Below are 17020 nucleotides of genomic sequence, written 5' to 3'. Positions count from 1 at the left end.
GTCAAAATTGTGCTATAATTAGAATATGGCTTAGGAGCTCCGTACAACAGCATCATCTGTACATCAACTTACAAGAGAATACTTCACAAAACACTTACCATACGCATAACAATCATAGCTTCTGCTTTCAACAAGCCTAAAGGGAACTCTCAAACACACCTGTACTCTCCTTATGAATGCAGCCACTCCTCTCTACGACCATCCATGGGCATGGATAACCCAAAAAGCCACAGTAACCGTACAGGTGCACATGGCTTTAGCTTTAAACATCTATGGCCTTTAGTCACCAAGTTCCCATCCAAGTGTCACAGCAACACACAATTCTGTGCATTTGAATTGATCTCACTGTCAGATTCTTCTACCGGTGAAAATCTGAATAAATAGTTAGCAGCATATGCTACTTATGCAGTGCTTTACTACCTTCCTAGGAGGCTTGCTTTAAATTCACAGTCCCATTCCCCAATAGACACACACATTCACACATTGCTAAATATTGGCGCCAACCTTAAACGACCAGGACAAAAACTGGATTTAATGTCTTGCCCAAGGACCCTTGGACACATGGGAAGGCATGGTGGAAATGAGCCTATTATTTTTGTCTTCATTTTGGTGTCACTTTCAGACTCAGTAAAGACAGCGGCAATGATAGAGTCTTCTTCTTGAAGGTTGGTTTTCTTGTCTCACACCTTGGTGTACATAGATCTCTATGGTGTTTTCTGTGTGGTTATTGAAGCCAATTTCTACCCACATGCCGCTGTTAGGCTGATACTAAGTAAAGAGAGAATGGAACAATGTTTTTGACTAAAAGGGGCAAAAGTATTGTGAATGAAAGACCAGAGTGGTCACCTGCTGTGATTGTGATGTGAAAATGTGTCTCTCTTATATGTGTGTATGAAGACAACAAACTTAGCATTTCTACTGTTCTTGAGGTCCAACTGTGTTCTGACAAAAAAGCCCTGGAGAGCAACAAAGAGTAGAACTATGACCACCATCCCTTCTCAGCTGTGATCGTATAGTGGTTAGTACTCTGCGTTGTGGCCGCAGCAACCCCGGTTCGAATCCGGGTCACAGCAAGATGTTCAGAAATTCTGAATAATCCCTTTCTGTAAACTTACAAGATTTTATCATGAACCCCTTCAAAGCTGTAAAACTTTACATCTTCTTGGAGCAAAAACACATCCAAGATGCCAGAACTTGGCTGTCTGGACTCCACATGCCCAACAGCTTCAGTCTGTTGGACAACACTTCCGCAACTTCAAAATGCTTTGGAACTTCAATTAAACTGTGATTATTTGGGGTTCATTCATGTACACTAAACAATGAGAATTTCAATGTCTATTACGTCACGCCTGTCCAAGGGCGGAGTGAGTTATTACTTGTCCCTGACGGCCTACGATGCTGCTGGAGTTGGACGGAAAGGCCATTGTGAGCCCTAACCCAACTGAAAAAAAGATAGTCTTAAGAGTATTTGTTGTGAAAGATGTGGGTGAGTCATACAGATTTTCAATGATTTTAATCCCTGCTATCATGTTGACTGTTCAGGGGCTGTTCATGTGATCAGTGCATGTTCCTTGTGCTGACCGTCCAGGGTTGCGTATTTTTTTTGCTGCAAAGGCCTATGTAACTGAAGGTCAAAATTGTGCTATAATTAGAATATGGCTTAGGAGCTCCGTACAACAGCATCATCTGTACATCAACTTACAAGAGAATACTTCACAAAACACTTACCATACGCATAACAATCATAGCTTCTGCTTTCAACAAGCCTAAAGGGAACTCTCAAACACACCTGTACTCTCCTTATGAATGCAGCCACTCCTCTCTACGACCATCCATGGGCATGGATAACCCAAAAGCCACAGCAACCGTACAGGTGCACATGGCTTTAGCTTTAAACATCTATGGCCTTTAGTCACCAAGTTCCCATCCAAGTGTCACAGCAACACACAATTCTGTGCATTTGAATTGATCTCACTGTCAGATTCTTCTACCGGTGAAAATCTGAATAAATAGTTAGCAGCATATGCTACTTATGCAGTGCTTTACTACCTTCCTAGGAGGCTTGCTTTAAATTCACAGTCCCATTCCCCAATAGACACACACATTCACACATTGCTAAATATTGGCGCCAACCTTAAACGACCAGGACAAAAACAGGATTTAATGTCTTGCCCAAGGACCCTTGGACACATGGGAAGGCATGGTGGAAATGAGCCTATTATTTTTGTCTTCATTTTGGTGTCACTTTCAGACTCAGTAAAGACAGCTGTTGTGATAGAGTCTTCTTCTTGAAGGTTGGTTTTCTTGTCTCACACCTTGGTGTACATAGATCTCTATGGTGTTTTCTGTGTGGTTATTGAAGCCAGTTTCTACCCACATGCCGCTGTTAGGCTGATACTAAGTAAAGAGAGAATGGAACAATGTTTTTGACTAAAAGGGGCAAAAGTATTGTGAATGAAAGACCAGAGTGGTCACCTGCTGTGATTGTGATGTGAAAATGTGTCTCTCCTATATGTGTGTATGAAGACAACAAACTTAGCATTTCTACTGTTCTTGAGGTCCAACTGTGTTCTGACAAAAAAGCCCTGGAGAGCAACAAAGAGTAGAACTATGACCACCATCCCTTCTCAGCTGTGATCGTATAGTGGTTAGTACTCTGCGTTGTGGCTGCAGCAACCCCGGTTCGAATCCGGGTCACAGCAAGATGTTCAGAAATTCTGAATAATCCCTTTCTGTAAACTTACAAGATTTTATCATGAACCCCTTCAAAGCTGTAAAACTTTACATCTTCTTGGAGCAAAAACACATCCAAGATGCCAGAACTTGGCTGTCTGGACTCCACATGCCCAACAGCTTCAGTCTGTTGGACAACACTTCCGCAACTTCAAAATGCTTTGGAACTTCAATTAAACTGTGATTATTTGGGGTTCATTCATGTACACTAAACAATGAGAATTTCAATGTCTATTACGTCACGCCTGTCCAAGGGCGGAGTGAGTTATTACTTGTCCCTGACGGCCTACGATGCTGCTGGAGTTGGACGGAAAGGCCATTGTGAGCCCTAACCCAACTGAAAAAAAGATAGTCTTAAGAGTATTTGTTGTGAAAGATGTGGGTGAGTCATACAGATTTTCAATGATTTTAATCCCTGCTATCATGTTGACTGTTCAGGGGCTGTTCATGTGATCAGTGCATGTTCCTTGTGCTGACCGTCCAGGGTTGCGTATTTTTTTTGCTGCAAAGGCCTATGTAACTGAAGGTCAAAATTGTGCTATAATTAGAATATGGCTTAGGAGCTCCGTACAACAGCATCATCTGTACATCAACTTACAAGAGAATACTTCACAAAACACTTACCATACGCATAACAATCATAGCTTCTGCTTTCAACAAGCCTAAAGGGAACTCTCAAACACACCTGTACTCTCCTTATGAATGCAGCCACTCCTCTCTACGACCATCCATGGGCATGGATAACCCAAAAGCCACAGCAACCGTACAGGTGCACATGGCTTTAGCTTTAAACATCTATGGCCTTTAGTCACCAAGTTCCCATCCAAGTGTCACAGCAACACACAATTCTGTGCATTTGAATTGATCTCACTGTCAGATTCTTCTACCGGTGAAAATCTGAATAAATAGTTAGCAGCATATGCTACTTATGCAGTGCTTTACTACCTTCCTAGGAGGCTTGCTTTAAATTCACAGTCCCATTCCCCAATAGACACACACATTCACACATTGCTAAATATTGGCGCCAACCTTAAACGACCAGGACAAAAACAGGATTTAATGTCTTGCCCAAGGACCCTTGGACACATGGGAAGGCATGGTGGAAATGAGCCTATTATTTTTGTCTTCATTTTGGTGTCACTTTCAGACTCAGTAAAGACAGCTGTTGTGATAGAGTCTTCTTCTTGAAGGTTGGTTTTCTTGTCTCACACCTTGGTGTACATAGATCTCTATGGTGTTTTCTGTGTGGTTATTGAAGCCAGTTTCTACCCACATGCCGCTGTTAGGCTGATACTAAGTAAAGAGAGAATGGAACAATGTTTTTGACTAAAAGGGGCAAAAGTATTGTGAATGAAAGACCAGAGTGGTCACCTGCTGTGATTGTGATGTGAAAATGTGTCTCTCCTATATGTGTGTATGAAGACAACAAACTTAGCATTTCTACTGTTCTTGAGGTCCAACTGTGTTCTGACAAAAAAGCCCTGGAGAGCAACAAAGAGTAGAACTATGACCACCATCCCTTCTCAGCTGTGATCGTATAGTGGTTAGTACTCTGCGTTGTGGCTGCAGCAACCCCGGTTCGAATCCGGGTCACAGCAAGATGTTCAGAAATTCTGAATAATCCCTTTCTGTAAACTTACAAGATTTTATCATGAACCCCTTCAAAGCTGTAAAACTTTACATCTTCTTGGAGCAAAAACACATCCAAGATGCCAGAACTTGGCTGTCTGGACTCCACATGCCCAACAGCTTCAGTCTGTTGGACAACACTTCCGCAACTTCAAAATGCTTTGGAACTTCAATTAAACTGTGATTATTTGGGGTTCATTCATGTACACTAAACAATGAGAATTTCAATGTCTATTACGTCACGCCTGTCCAAGGGCGGAGTGAGTTATTACTTGTCCCTGACGGCCTACGATGCTGCTGGAGTTGGACGGAAAGGCCATTGTGAGCCCTAACCCAACTGAAAAAAAGATAGTCTTAAGAGTATTTGTTGTGAAAGATGTAGGTGAGTCATACAGATTTTCAATGATTTTAATCCCTGCTATCATGTTGACTGTTCAGGGGCTGTTCATGTGATCAGTGCATGTTCCTTGTGCTGACCGTCCAGGGTTGCGTATTTTTTTTGCTGCAAAGGCCTATGTAACTGAAGGTCAAAATTGTGCTATAATTAGAATATGGCTTAGGAGCTCCGTACAACAGCATCATCTGTACATCAACTTACAAGAGAATACTTCACAAAACACTTACCATACGCATAACAATCATAGCTTCTGCTTTCAACAAGCCTAAAGGGAACTCTCAAACACACCTGTACTCTCCTTATGAATGCAGCCACTCCTCTCTACGACCATCCATGGGCATGGATAACCCAAAAAGCCACAGTAACCGAACAGGTGCACATGGCTTTAGCTTTAAACATCTATGGCCTTTAGTCACCAAGTTCACATCCAAGTGTCACAGCAACACACAATTCTGTGCATTTGAATTGATCTCACTGTCAGATTCTTCTACCGGTGAAAATCAGAATAAATAGTTAGCACCATATGCTACTTATGCAGTGCTTTACTACCTTCCTAGGAGGCTTGCTTTAAATTCACAGTCCCATTTCCCAATAGACACACACATTCACACATTGCTAAATATTGGCGCCAACCTTAAACGACCAGGACAAAAACTGGATTTAATGTCTTGCCCAAGGACCCTTGGACACATGGGAAAGCATGGTGGAAATGAGCCTATTATTTTTGTCTTCATTTTGGTGTCACTTTCAGACTCAGTAAAGACAGCTGTTGTGATAGAGTCTTCTTCTTGAAGGTTGGTTTTCTTGTCTCACACCTTGGTGTACATAGATCTCTATGGTGTTTTTTGTGTGGTTATTGAAGCCAATTTCTACCCACATGCCGCTGTTAGGCTGATACTAAGTAAAGAGAGAATGGAACAATGTTTTTGACTAAAAGGGACAAAAGTATTGTGAATGAAAGACCAGAGTGGTCACCTGCTGTGATTGTGATGTGAAAATGTGTCTCTCCTATATGTGTGTATGAAGACAACAAACTTAGCATTTCTACTGTTCTTGAGGTCCAACTGTGTTCTGACAAAAAAGCCCTGGAGAGCAACAAAGACTAGAACTATGACCACCATCCCTTCTCAGCTGTGATCGTATAGTGGTTAGTACTCTGCGTTGTGGCCGCAGCAACCCCGGTTCGAATCCGGGTCACAGCAAGATGTTCAGAAATTCTGAATAATCCCTTTCTGTAAACTTACAAGATTTTATCATGAACCCCTTCAAAGCTGTAAAACTTTACATCTTCTTGGAGCAAAAACACATCCAAGATGCCAGAACTTGGCTGTCTGGACTCCACATGCCCAACAGCTTCAGTCTGTTGGACAACACTTCCGCAACTTCAAAATGCTTTGGAACTTCAATTAAACTGTGATTATTTGGGGTTCATTCATGTACACTAAACAATGAGAATTTCTTATGTCTATTACGTCACGCCTGTCCAAGGGCGGAGTGAGTTATTACTTGTCCCTGACGGCCTACGATGCTGCTGGAGTTGGACGGAAAGGCCATTGTGAGCCCTAACCCAACTGAAAAAAAGATAGTCTTAAGAGTATTTGTTGTGAAAGATGTAGGTGAGTCATACAGATTTTCAATGATTTTAATCCCTGCTATCATGTTGACTGTTCAGGGGCTGTTCATGTGATCAGTGCATGTTCCTTGTGCTGACCGTCCAGGGTTGCGTATTTTTTTTGCTGCAAAGGCCTATGTAACTGAAGGTCAAAATTGTGCTATAATTAGAATATGGCTTAGGAGCTCCGTACAACAGCATCATCTGTACATCAACTTACAAGAGAATACTTCACAAAACACTTACCATACGCATAACAATCCTAGCTTCTGCTTTCAACAAGCCTAAAGGGAACTCTCAAACACACCTGTACTCTCCTTATGAATGCAGCCACTCCTCTCTACGACCATCCATGGGCATGGATAACCCAAAAAGCCACAGTAACCGTACAGGTGCACATGGCTTTAGCTTTAAACATCTATGGCCTTTAGTCACCAAGTTCCCATCCAAGTGTCACAGCAACACACAATTCTGTGCATTTGAATTGATCTCACTGTCAGATTCTTCTACCGGTGAAAATCTGAATAAATAGTTAGCACCATATGCTACTTATGCAGTGCTTTACTACCTTCATAGAAGGCTTGCTTTAAATTCACAGTCCCATTCCCCAATAGACACACACATTCACACATTGCTAAATATTGGCGCCAACCTTAAACGACCAGGACAAAAACAGGATTTAATGACTTGCCCAAGGACCCTTGGACAGATGGGAAGGCATGGTGGAAATGAGCCTGTTGTTTTTGTCTTTATTTTGGTGACACTTTCAGACTCAGTAAAGACAGCGGCAATGATAGAGTCTTCTTCTTGAAGGTTGGTTTTTTTGTCTTACACCTTGGTGTACCAAGATCTCTATGGTGTTTTCTGTATGGTGATTAAAGCAAGTTTCTACCCACATGCCGCTGTTAGGCTGATACTAAGTAAAGAGAGAATGGAACAATGTTTTTGACTAAAAGGGACAAAAGTATTGTGAATGAAAGACCAGAGTGGTCACCTGCTGTGATTGTGATGTGAAAATGTGTCTCTCCTATATGTGTGTATGAAGACAACAAACTTAGCATTTCTACTGTTCTTGAGGTCCAACTGTGTTCTGACAAAAAAGCCCTGGAGAGCAACAAAGAGTAGAACTATGACCACCATCCCTTCTCAGCTGTGATCGTATAGTGGTTAGTACTCTGCGTTGTGGCCGCAGCAACCCCGGTTCGAATCCGGGTCACAGCAAGATGTTCAGAAATTCTGAATAATCCCTTTCTGTAAACTTACAAGATTTTATCATGAACGCCTTCAAAGCTGTAAAACTTTACATTTTCTTGGAGCAAAAACACATCCAAGATGCCAGAACTTGGCTGTCTGGACTCCACATGCCCAACAGCTTCAGTCTGTTGGACAACACTTCCGCAACTTCAAAATGCTTTGGAACTTCAATTAAACTGTGATTATTTGGGGTTCATTCATGTACACTAAACAATGAGAATTTCAATGTCTATTATGTCACGCCTGTCCAAGGGCGAAGTGAGTTATTACTTGTCCCTGACGGCCTACGATGCTGCTGGAGTTGGCCGGAAAGGCCATTGTGAGCCCTAACCCAACTGAAAAAAAGATAGTCTTAAGAGTATTTGTTGTGAAAGATGTAGGTGAGTCATACAGATTTTCAATGATTTTAATCCCTGCTATCCTGTTGACTGTTCAGGGGCTGTTCATGTGATCAGTGCATGTTCCTTGTGCTGACCGTCCAGGGTTGCGTATTTTTTTTCCTGACAAGGCCTATGTAACTGAAGGTCTAAATTGTGCTTTAATTAGAATATGGCTTAGGAGCTCCGTACAACAGCATCATCTGTACATCAACTTACAAGAGAATACCTCACAAAACACTTACCATACGCACAACAATCATAGCTTCTGCTTTCAACAAGCCTAAAGGGAACTCTCAAACACACCGGTACTCTCCTTATGAATGCAGCCACTCCTCTCTACGACCATCCATGGGCATGATAACCCAAAAAGCCACAGCAACCGTACAGGTGCACATGGCTTTAGCTTTAAACATCTATGGCCTTCAGTCACCAAGTTCCCATCCAAGTGTCACAGGAACACACAATTCTGTGCATTTGAATTGATCTCACTGTCAGATTCTTCTACCGGTGAAAATCTGAATAAATAGTTAGCACCATATGATACTTATGCAGTGCTTTACTACCTTCATAGAAGGCTTGCTTTAAATTCACAGTCCCATTCCCCAATAGACACACACATTCACACATTGCTAAATATTGGCGCCAACCTTAAACGACCAGGACAAAAACAGGATTTAATGACTTGCCCAAGGACCCTTGGACAGATGGGAAGGCATGGTGGAAATGAGCCTGTTGTTTTTGTCTTCATTTTGGTGTCACTTTCAGACTCAGTAAAGACAGCGGCAATGATAGAGTCTTCTTCTTGAAGGTTGGTTTTTTTGTCTCACACCTTGGTGTACCAAGATCTCTATGGTGTTTTCTATATGGTGATTAAAGCCAGTTTCTACCCACATGCTGCTGTTAGGCTGATACTAAATAAAGAGAGAATGGAACAATGTTTTTGACTAAAAGGGACAAAAGTATTGTGAATGAAAGACCAGAGTGGTCACCTGCTGTGATTGTGATGTGAAAATGTGTCTCTCCTATATGTGTGTATGAAGACAACAAACTTAGCATTTCTACTGTTCTTGAGGTCCAACTGTGTTCTGACAAAAAAGCCCTGGAGAGCAACAAAGAGTAGAACTATGACCACCATCCCTTCTCAGCTGTGATCGTATAGTGGTTAGTACTCTGCGTTGTGGCCGCAGCAACCCCGGTTCGAATCCGGGTCACAGCAAGATGTTCAAAAATTCTGAATAATCCATTTCTGTAAACTTACAAGATTTTATCATGAACCCCTTCAAAGCTGTAAAACTTTACATCTTCTTGGAGCAAAAACACATCCAAGATGCCAGAACTTGGCTGTCTGGACTCCACATGCCCAACAGCTTCAGTCTGTTGGACAACACTTCCGCAACTTCAAAATGCTTTGGAACTTCAATTAAACTGTGATTATTTGGGGTTCATTCATGTACACTAAACAATGAGAATTTCAATGTCTATTATGTCACGCCTGTCCAAGGGCCGAGTGAGTTATTACTTGTCCCTGACGGCCTACGATGCTGCTGGAGTTGGACGGAAAGGCCATTGTGAGCCCTAACCCAACTGAAAAAAAGATAGTCTGAAGAGTATTTGTTGTGAAAGATGTAGGTGAGTCATACAGATTTTCAATGATTTTAATCCCTGCTATCCTGTTGACTGTTCAGGGGCTGTTCATGTGATCAGTGCATGTTCCTTGTGCTGACCGTCCAGGGTTGCGTATTTTTTTTCCTGACAAGGCCTATGTAACTGAAGGTCAAAATTGTGCTATAATTAGAATATGGCTTAGGAGCTCCGTACAACAGCATCATCTGTACATCAACTTACAAGAGAATACTTCACAAAACACTTACCATACGCATAACAATCCTAGCTTCTGCTTTCAACAAGCCTAAAGGGAACTCTCAAACACACCTGTACTCTCCTTATGAATGCAGCCACTCCTCTCTACGACCATCCATGGGCATGGATAACTCAAAAAGCCACAGTAACCGTACAGGTGCACATGGCTTTAGCTTTAAACATCTATGGCTTTTAGTCACCAAGTTCCCATCCAAGTGTCACAGCAACACACAATTCTGTGCATTTGAATTGATCTCACTGTCAGATTCTTCTACCGGTGAAAATCTGAATAAATAGTTAGCAGCATATGCTACTTATGCAGTGCTTTACTACCTTCCTAGGAGGCTTGCTTTAAATTCACAGTCCCATTCCCCAATAGACACACACATTCACACATTGCTAAATATTGGCGCCAACCTTAAACGACCAGGACAAAAACTGGATTTAATGTCTTGCCCAAGGACCCTTGGACACATGGGAAGGCATGGTGGAAATGAGCCTATTATTTTTGTCTTCATTTTGGTGTCACTTTCAGACTCAGTAAAGACAGCTGTTGTGATAGAGTCTTCTTCTTGAAGGTTGGTTTTCTTGTCTCACACCTTGGTGTACATAGATCTCTATGGTGTTTTTTGTGTGGTTATTGAACCCAATTTCTACCCACATGCCGCTGTTAGGCTGATACTAAGTAAAGAGAGAATGGAACAATGTTTTTGACTAAAAGGGGCAAAAGTATTGTGAATGAAAGACCAGAGTGGTCACCTGCTGTGATTGTGATGTGAAAATGTGTCTCTCCTATATGTGTGTATGAAGACAACAAACTTAGCATTTCTACTGTTCTTGAGGTCCAACTGTGTTCTGACAAAATAGCCCTGGAGAGCAACAAAGAGTAGAACTATGACCACCATCCCTTCTCAGCTGTGATCGTATAGTGGTTAGTACTCTGCGTTGTGGCCGCAGCAACCCCGGTTCGAATCCGGGTCACAGCAAGATGTTCAGAAATTCTGAATAATCCCTTTCTGTAAACTTACAAGATTTTATCATGAACGCCTTCAAAGCTGTAAAACTTTACATTTTCTTACAGCAAAAACACATCCAAGATGCCAGAACTTGGCTATCTGGACTCCACATGCCCAACAGCTTCAGTCTGTTGGACAACACTTCCGCAACTTCAAAATGCTTTGGAACTTCAATTAAACTGTGATTATTTGAGGTTCATTCATGTACACTAAACAATGAGAATTTCAATGTCTATTATGTCACGCCTGTCCAAGGGCGAAGTGAGTTATTACTTGTCCCTGACGGCCTACGATGCTGCTGGAGTTGGCCGGAAAGGCCATTGTGAGCCCTAACCCAACTGAAAAAAAGATAGTCTTAAGAGTATTTGTTGTGAAAGATGTAGGTGAGTCATACAGATTTTCAATGATTTTAATCCCTGCTATCCTGTTGACTGTTCAGGGGCTGTTCATGTGATCAGTGCATGTTCCTTGTGCTGACCGTCCAGGGTTGCGTATTTTTTTTCCTGACAAGGCCTATGTAACTGAAGGTCTAAATTGTGCTTTAATTAGAATATGGCTTAGGAGCTCCGTACAACAGCATCATCTGTACATCAACTTACAAGAGAATACCTCACAAAACACTTACCATACGCACAACAATCATAGCTTCTGCTTTCAACAAGCCTAAAGGGAACTCTCAAACACACCGGTACTCTCCTTATGAATGCAGCCACTCCTCTCTACGACCATCCATGGGCATGATAACCCAAAAAGCCACAGCAACCGTACAGGTGCACATGGCTTTAGCTTTAAACATCTATGGCCTTCAGTCACCAAGTTCCCATCCAAGTGTCACAGGAACACACAATTCTGTGCATTTGAATTGATCTCACTGTCAGATTCTTCTACCGGTGAAAATCTGAATAAATAGTTAGCACCATATGATACTTATGCAGTGCTTTACTACCTTCATAGAAGGCTTGCTTTAAATTCACAGTCCCATTCCCCAATAGACACACACATTCACACATTGCTAAATATTGGCGCCAACCTTAAACGACCAGGACAAAAACAGGATTTAATGACTTGCCCAAGGACCCTTGGACAGATGGGAAGGCATGGTGGAAATGAGCCTGTTGTTTTTGTCTTCATTTTGGTGTCACTTTCAGACTCAGTAAAAACATCGGCAATGATAGAGTCTTCTTCTTGAAGGTTGGTTTTTTTGTCTCACACCTTGGTGTACCAAGATCTCTATGGTGTTTTCTGTATGGTGATTAAAGCCAGTTTCTACCCACATGCTGCTGTTAGGCTGATACTAAATAAAGAGAGAATGGAACAATGTTTTTGACTAAAAGGGACAAAAGTATTGTGAATGAAAGACCAGAGTGGTCACCTGCTGTGATTGTGATGTGAAAATGTGTCTCTCCTATATGTGTGTATGAAGACAACAAACTTAGCATTTCTACTGTTCTTGAGGTCCAACTGTGTTCTGACAAAAAAGCCCTGGAGAGCAACAAAGAGTAGAACTATGACCACCATCCCTTCTCAGCTGTGATCGTATAGTGGTTAGTACTCTGCGTTGTGGCCGCAGCAACCCCGGTTCGAATCCGGGTCACAGCAAGATGTTCAGAAATTCTGAATAATCCCTTTCTGTAAACTTACAAGATTTTATCATGAACCCCTTCAAAGCTGTAAAACTTTACATCTTCTTGGAGCAAAAACACATCCAAGATGCCAGAACTTGGCTGTCTGGACTCCACATGCCCAACAGCTTCAGTCTGTTGGACAACACTTCCGCAACTTCAAAATGCTTTGGAACTTCAATTAAACTGTGATTATTTGGGGTTCATTCATGTACACTAAACAATGAGAATTTCAATGTCTATTATGTCACGCCTGTCCAAGGGCGAAGTGAGTTATTACTTGTCCCTGACGGCCTACGATGCTGCTGGAGTTGGCCGGAAAGGCCATTGTGAGCCCTAACCCAACTGAAAAAAAGATAGTCTTAAGAGTATTTGTTGTGAAAGATGTAGGTGAGTCATACAGATTTTCAATGATTTTAATCCCTGCTATCCTGTTGACTGTTCAGGGGCTGTTCATGTGATCAGTGCATGTTCCTTGTGCTGACCGTCCAGGGTTGCGTATTTTTTTTGCTGCAAAGGCCTATGTAACTGAAGGTCAAAATTGTGCTATAATTAGAATATGGCTTAGGAGCTCCGTACAACAGCATCATCTGTACATCAACTTACAAGAGAATACTTCACAAAACACTTACCATACGCATAACAATCATAGCTTCTGCTTTCAACAAGCCTAAAGGGAACTCTCAAACACACCTGTACTCTCCTTATGAATGCAGCCACTCCTCTCTACGACCATCCATGGGCATGGATAACTCAAAAAGCCACAGTAACCGTACAGGTGCACATGGCTTTAGCTTTAAACATCTATGGCTTTTAGTCACCAAGTTCCCATCCAAGTGTCACAGCAACACACAATTCTGTGCATTTGAATTGATCTCACTGTCAGATTCTTCTACCGGTGAAAATCTGAATAAATAGTTAGCAGCAGATGCTACTTATGCAGTGCTTTACTACCTTCCTAGGAGGCTTGCTTTAAATTCACAGTCCCATTCCCCAATAGACACACACATTCACACATTGCTAAATATTGGCGCCAACCTTAAACGACCAGGACAAAAACTGGATTTAATGTCTTGCCCAAGGACCCTTGGACACATGGGAAGGCATGGTGGAAATGAGCCTATTATTTTTGTCTTCATTTTGGTGTCACTTTCAGACTCAGTAAAGACAGCTGTTGTGATAGAGTCTTCTTCTTGAAGGTTGGTTTTCTTGTCTCACACCTTGGTGTACATAGATCTCTATGGTGTTTTTTGTGTGGTTATTGAAGCCAATTTCTACCCACATGCCGCTGTTAGGCTGATACTAAGTAAAGAGAGAATGGAACAATGTTTTTGACTAAAAGGGGCAAAAGTATTGTGAATGAAAGACCAGAGTGGTCACCTGCTGTGATTGTGATGTGAAAATGTGTCTCTCCTATATGTGTGTATGAAGACAACAAACTTAGCATTTCTACTGTTCTTGAGGTCCAACTGTGTTCTGACAAAAAAGCCCTGGAGAGCAACAAAGAGTAGAACTATGACCACCATCCCTTCTCAGCTGTGATCGTATAGTGGTTAGTACTCTGCGTTGTGGCCGCAGCAACCCCGGTTCGAATCCGGGTCACAGCAAGATGTTCAGAAATTCTGATTAATCCCTTTCTGTAAACTTACAAGATTTTATCATGAACCCCTTCAAAGCTGTAAAAGTTTACATCTTCTTGGAGCAAAAACACATCCAAGATGCCAGAACTTGGCTGTCTGGACTCCACATGCCCAATAGCTTCAGTCTGTTGGACAACACTTCCGCAACTTCAAAATGCTTTGGAACTTCAATTAAACTGTGATTATTTGGGGTTCATTCATGTACACTAAACAATGAGAATTTCAATGTCTATTACGTCACGCCTGTCCAAGGGCGGAGTGAGTTATTACTTGTCCCTGACGGCCTACGATGCTGCTGGAGTTGGACGGAAAGGCCATTGTGAGCCCTAACCCAACTGAAAAAAAGATAGTCTTAAGAGTATTTGTTGTGAAAGATGTAGGTGAGTCATACAGATTTTCAATGATTTTAATCCCTGCTATCCTGTTGACTGTTCAGGGGCTGTTCATGTGATCAGTGCATGTTCCTTGTGCTGACCGTCCAGGGTTGCGTATTTTTTTTGCTGCAAAGGCCTATGTAACTGAAGGTCAAAATTGTGCTATAATTAGAATATGGCTTAGGAGCTCCGTACAACAGCATCATCTGTACATCAACTTACAAGAGAATACTTCACAAAACACTTACCATACGCATAACAATCATAGCTTCTGCTTTCAACAAGCCTAAAGGGAACTCTCAAACACACCTGTACTCTCCTTATGAATGCAGCCACTCCTCTCTACGACCATCCATGGGCATGGATAACCCAAAAAGCCACAGTAACCGTACAGGTGCACATGGCTTTAGCTTTAAACATCTATGGCCTTTAGTCACCAAGTTCCCATCCAAGTGTCACAGCAACACACAATTCTGTGCATTTGAATTGATCTCACTGTCAGATTCTTCTACCGGTGAAAATCTGAATAAATAGTTAGCACCATATGCTACTTATGCAGTGCTTTACTACCTTCATAGAAGGCTTGCTTTAAATTCACAGTCCCATTCCCCAATAGACACACACATTCACACATTGCTAAATATTGGCGCCAACCTTAAACGACCAGGACAAAAACAGGATTTAATGACTTGCCCAAGGACCCTTGGACAGATGGGAAGGCATGGTGGAAATGAGCCTGTTGTTTTTGTCTTCATTTTGGTGTCACTTTCAGACTCAGTAAAAACATCGGCAATGATAGAGTCTTCTTCTTGAAGGTTGGTTTTTTTGTCTCACACCTTGGTGTTCCAAGATCTCTATGGTGTTTTCTGTATGGTGATTAAAGCCAGTTTCTACCCACATGCTGCTGTTAAGCTGATACTAAATAAAGAGAGAATGGAACAATGTTTTTGACTAAAAGGGACAAAAGTATTGTGAATGAAAGACCAGAGTGGTCACCTGCTGTGATTGTGATGTGAAAATGTGTCTCTCCTATATGTGTGTATGAAGACAACAAACTTAGCATTTCTACTGTTCTTGAGGTCCAACTGTGTTCTGACAAAAAAGCCCTGGAGAGCAACAAAGAGTAGAACTATGACCACCATCCCTTCTCAGCTGTGATCGTATAGTGGTTAGTACTCTGCATTGTGGCCGCAGCAACCCCGGTTCGAATCCGGGTCACAGCAAGATGTTCAGAAATTCTGAATAATCCATTTCTGTAAACTTACAAGATTTTATCATGAACCCCTTCAAAGCTGTAAAACTTTACATCTTCTTGGAGCAAAAACACATCCAAGATGCCAGAACTTGGCTGTCTGGACTCCACATGCCCAACAGCTTCAGTCTGTTGGACAACACTTCCGCAACTTCAAAATGCTTTGGAACTTCAATTAAACTGTGATTATTTGGGGTTCATTCATGTACACTAAACAATGAGAATTTCAATGTCTATTATGTCACGCCTGTCCAAGGGCCGAGTGTGTTATTACTTGTCCCTGACGGCCTACGATGCTGCTGGAGTTGGACGGAAAGGCCATTGTGAGCCCTAACCCAACTGAAAAAAAGATAGTCTTAAGAGTATTTGTTGTGAAAGATGTAGGTGAGTCATACAGATTTTCAATGATTTTAATCCCTGCTATCCTGTTGACTGTTCAGGGGCTGTTCATGTGATCAGTGCATGTTCCTTGTGCTGACCGTCCAGGGTTGCGTATTTTTTTTGCTGCAAAGGCCTATGTAACTGAAGGTCAAAATTGTGCTATAATTAGAATATGGCTTAGGAGCTCCGTACCACAGCATCATCTGTACATCAACTTACAAGAGAATACTTCACAAAACACTTAACATACGCATAACAATCATAGCTTCTGCTTTCAACAAGCCTAAAGGGAACTCTCAAACACACCTGTACTCTCCTTATGAATGCAGCCACTCCTCTCTACGACCATCCATGGGCATGGATAACTCAAAAAGCCACAGTAACCGTACAGGTGCACATGGCTTTAGCTTTAAACATCTATGGCTTTTAGTCACCAAGTTCCCATCCAAGTGTCACAGCAACACACAATTCTGTGCATTTGAATTGATCTCACTGTCAGATTCTTCTACCGGTGAAAATCTGAATAAATAGTTAGCAGCATATGCTACTTATGCAGTGCTTTACTACCTTCCTAGGAGGCTTGCTTTAAATTCACAGTCCCATTCCCCAATAGACACACACATTCACACATTGCTAAATATTGGCGCCAACCTTAAACGACCAGGACAAAAACTGGATTTAATGTCTTGCCCAAGGACCCTTGGACACATGGGAAGGCATGGTGGAAATGAGCCTATTATTTTTGTCTTCATTTTGGTGTCACTTTCAGACTCAGTAAAGACAGCTGTTGTGATAGAGTCTTCTTCTTGAAGGTTGGTTTTCTTGTCTCACACCTTGGTGTACATAGATCTCTATGGTGTTTTTTGTGTG

General features: G+C 41.9%; 7 non-coding genes across 7 annotated transcripts; all 7 read left to right on the top strand.

The window, feature by feature from the left end:
• The first annotated feature begins 1001 nt into the window (after nucleotides 1–1001).
• On the top strand, nucleotides 1002–1073 carry trnah-gug (transfer RNA histidin (anticodon GUG)). The gene has a single exon. It is a non-coding gene; the product is annotated as a tRNA-His (tRNA).
• A 4816-nt stretch (nucleotides 1074–5889) lies between these two features.
• On the top strand, nucleotides 5890–5961 carry trnah-gug (transfer RNA histidin (anticodon GUG)). Its single transcript has one exon. It is a non-coding gene; the product is annotated as a tRNA-His (tRNA).
• A 1559-nt stretch (nucleotides 5962–7520) lies between these two features.
• Nucleotides 7521–7592, top strand: trnah-gug (transfer RNA histidin (anticodon GUG)). Its single transcript has one exon. It is a non-coding gene; the product is annotated as a tRNA-His (tRNA).
• Nucleotides 7593–9149: 1557 nt separating this feature from the next.
• Nucleotides 9150–9221, top strand: trnah-gug (transfer RNA histidin (anticodon GUG)). The gene has a single exon. It is a non-coding gene; the product is annotated as a tRNA-His (tRNA).
• A 1558-nt stretch (nucleotides 9222–10779) lies between these two features.
• Nucleotides 10780–10851, top strand: trnah-gug (transfer RNA histidin (anticodon GUG)). Its single transcript has one exon. It is a non-coding gene; the product is annotated as a tRNA-His (tRNA).
• A 1557-nt stretch (nucleotides 10852–12408) lies between these two features.
• On the top strand, nucleotides 12409–12480 carry trnah-gug (transfer RNA histidin (anticodon GUG)). The gene has a single exon. It is a non-coding gene; the product is annotated as a tRNA-His (tRNA).
• Nucleotides 12481–14038: 1558 nt separating this feature from the next.
• trnah-gug (transfer RNA histidin (anticodon GUG)) lies at nucleotides 14039–14110 on the top strand. Its single transcript has one exon. It is a non-coding gene; the product is annotated as a tRNA-His (tRNA).
• The last annotated feature ends 2910 nt before the right edge of the window (nucleotides 14111–17020 follow it).

The sequence above is a fragment of the Oryzias latipes genome, chromosome 2 (genome assembly GCF_053564925.1).
Source record: "Oryzias latipes strain Hd-rR chromosome 2, Olatipes_Hd-rR_3.1".
Taxonomy (NCBI): domain Eukaryota; kingdom Metazoa; phylum Chordata; class Actinopteri; order Beloniformes; family Adrianichthyidae; genus Oryzias; species Oryzias latipes.
The sequence above is the reverse complement of the archived record's forward strand: the minus strand, read 5'-3'. Positions and strand labels throughout refer to the sequence as shown.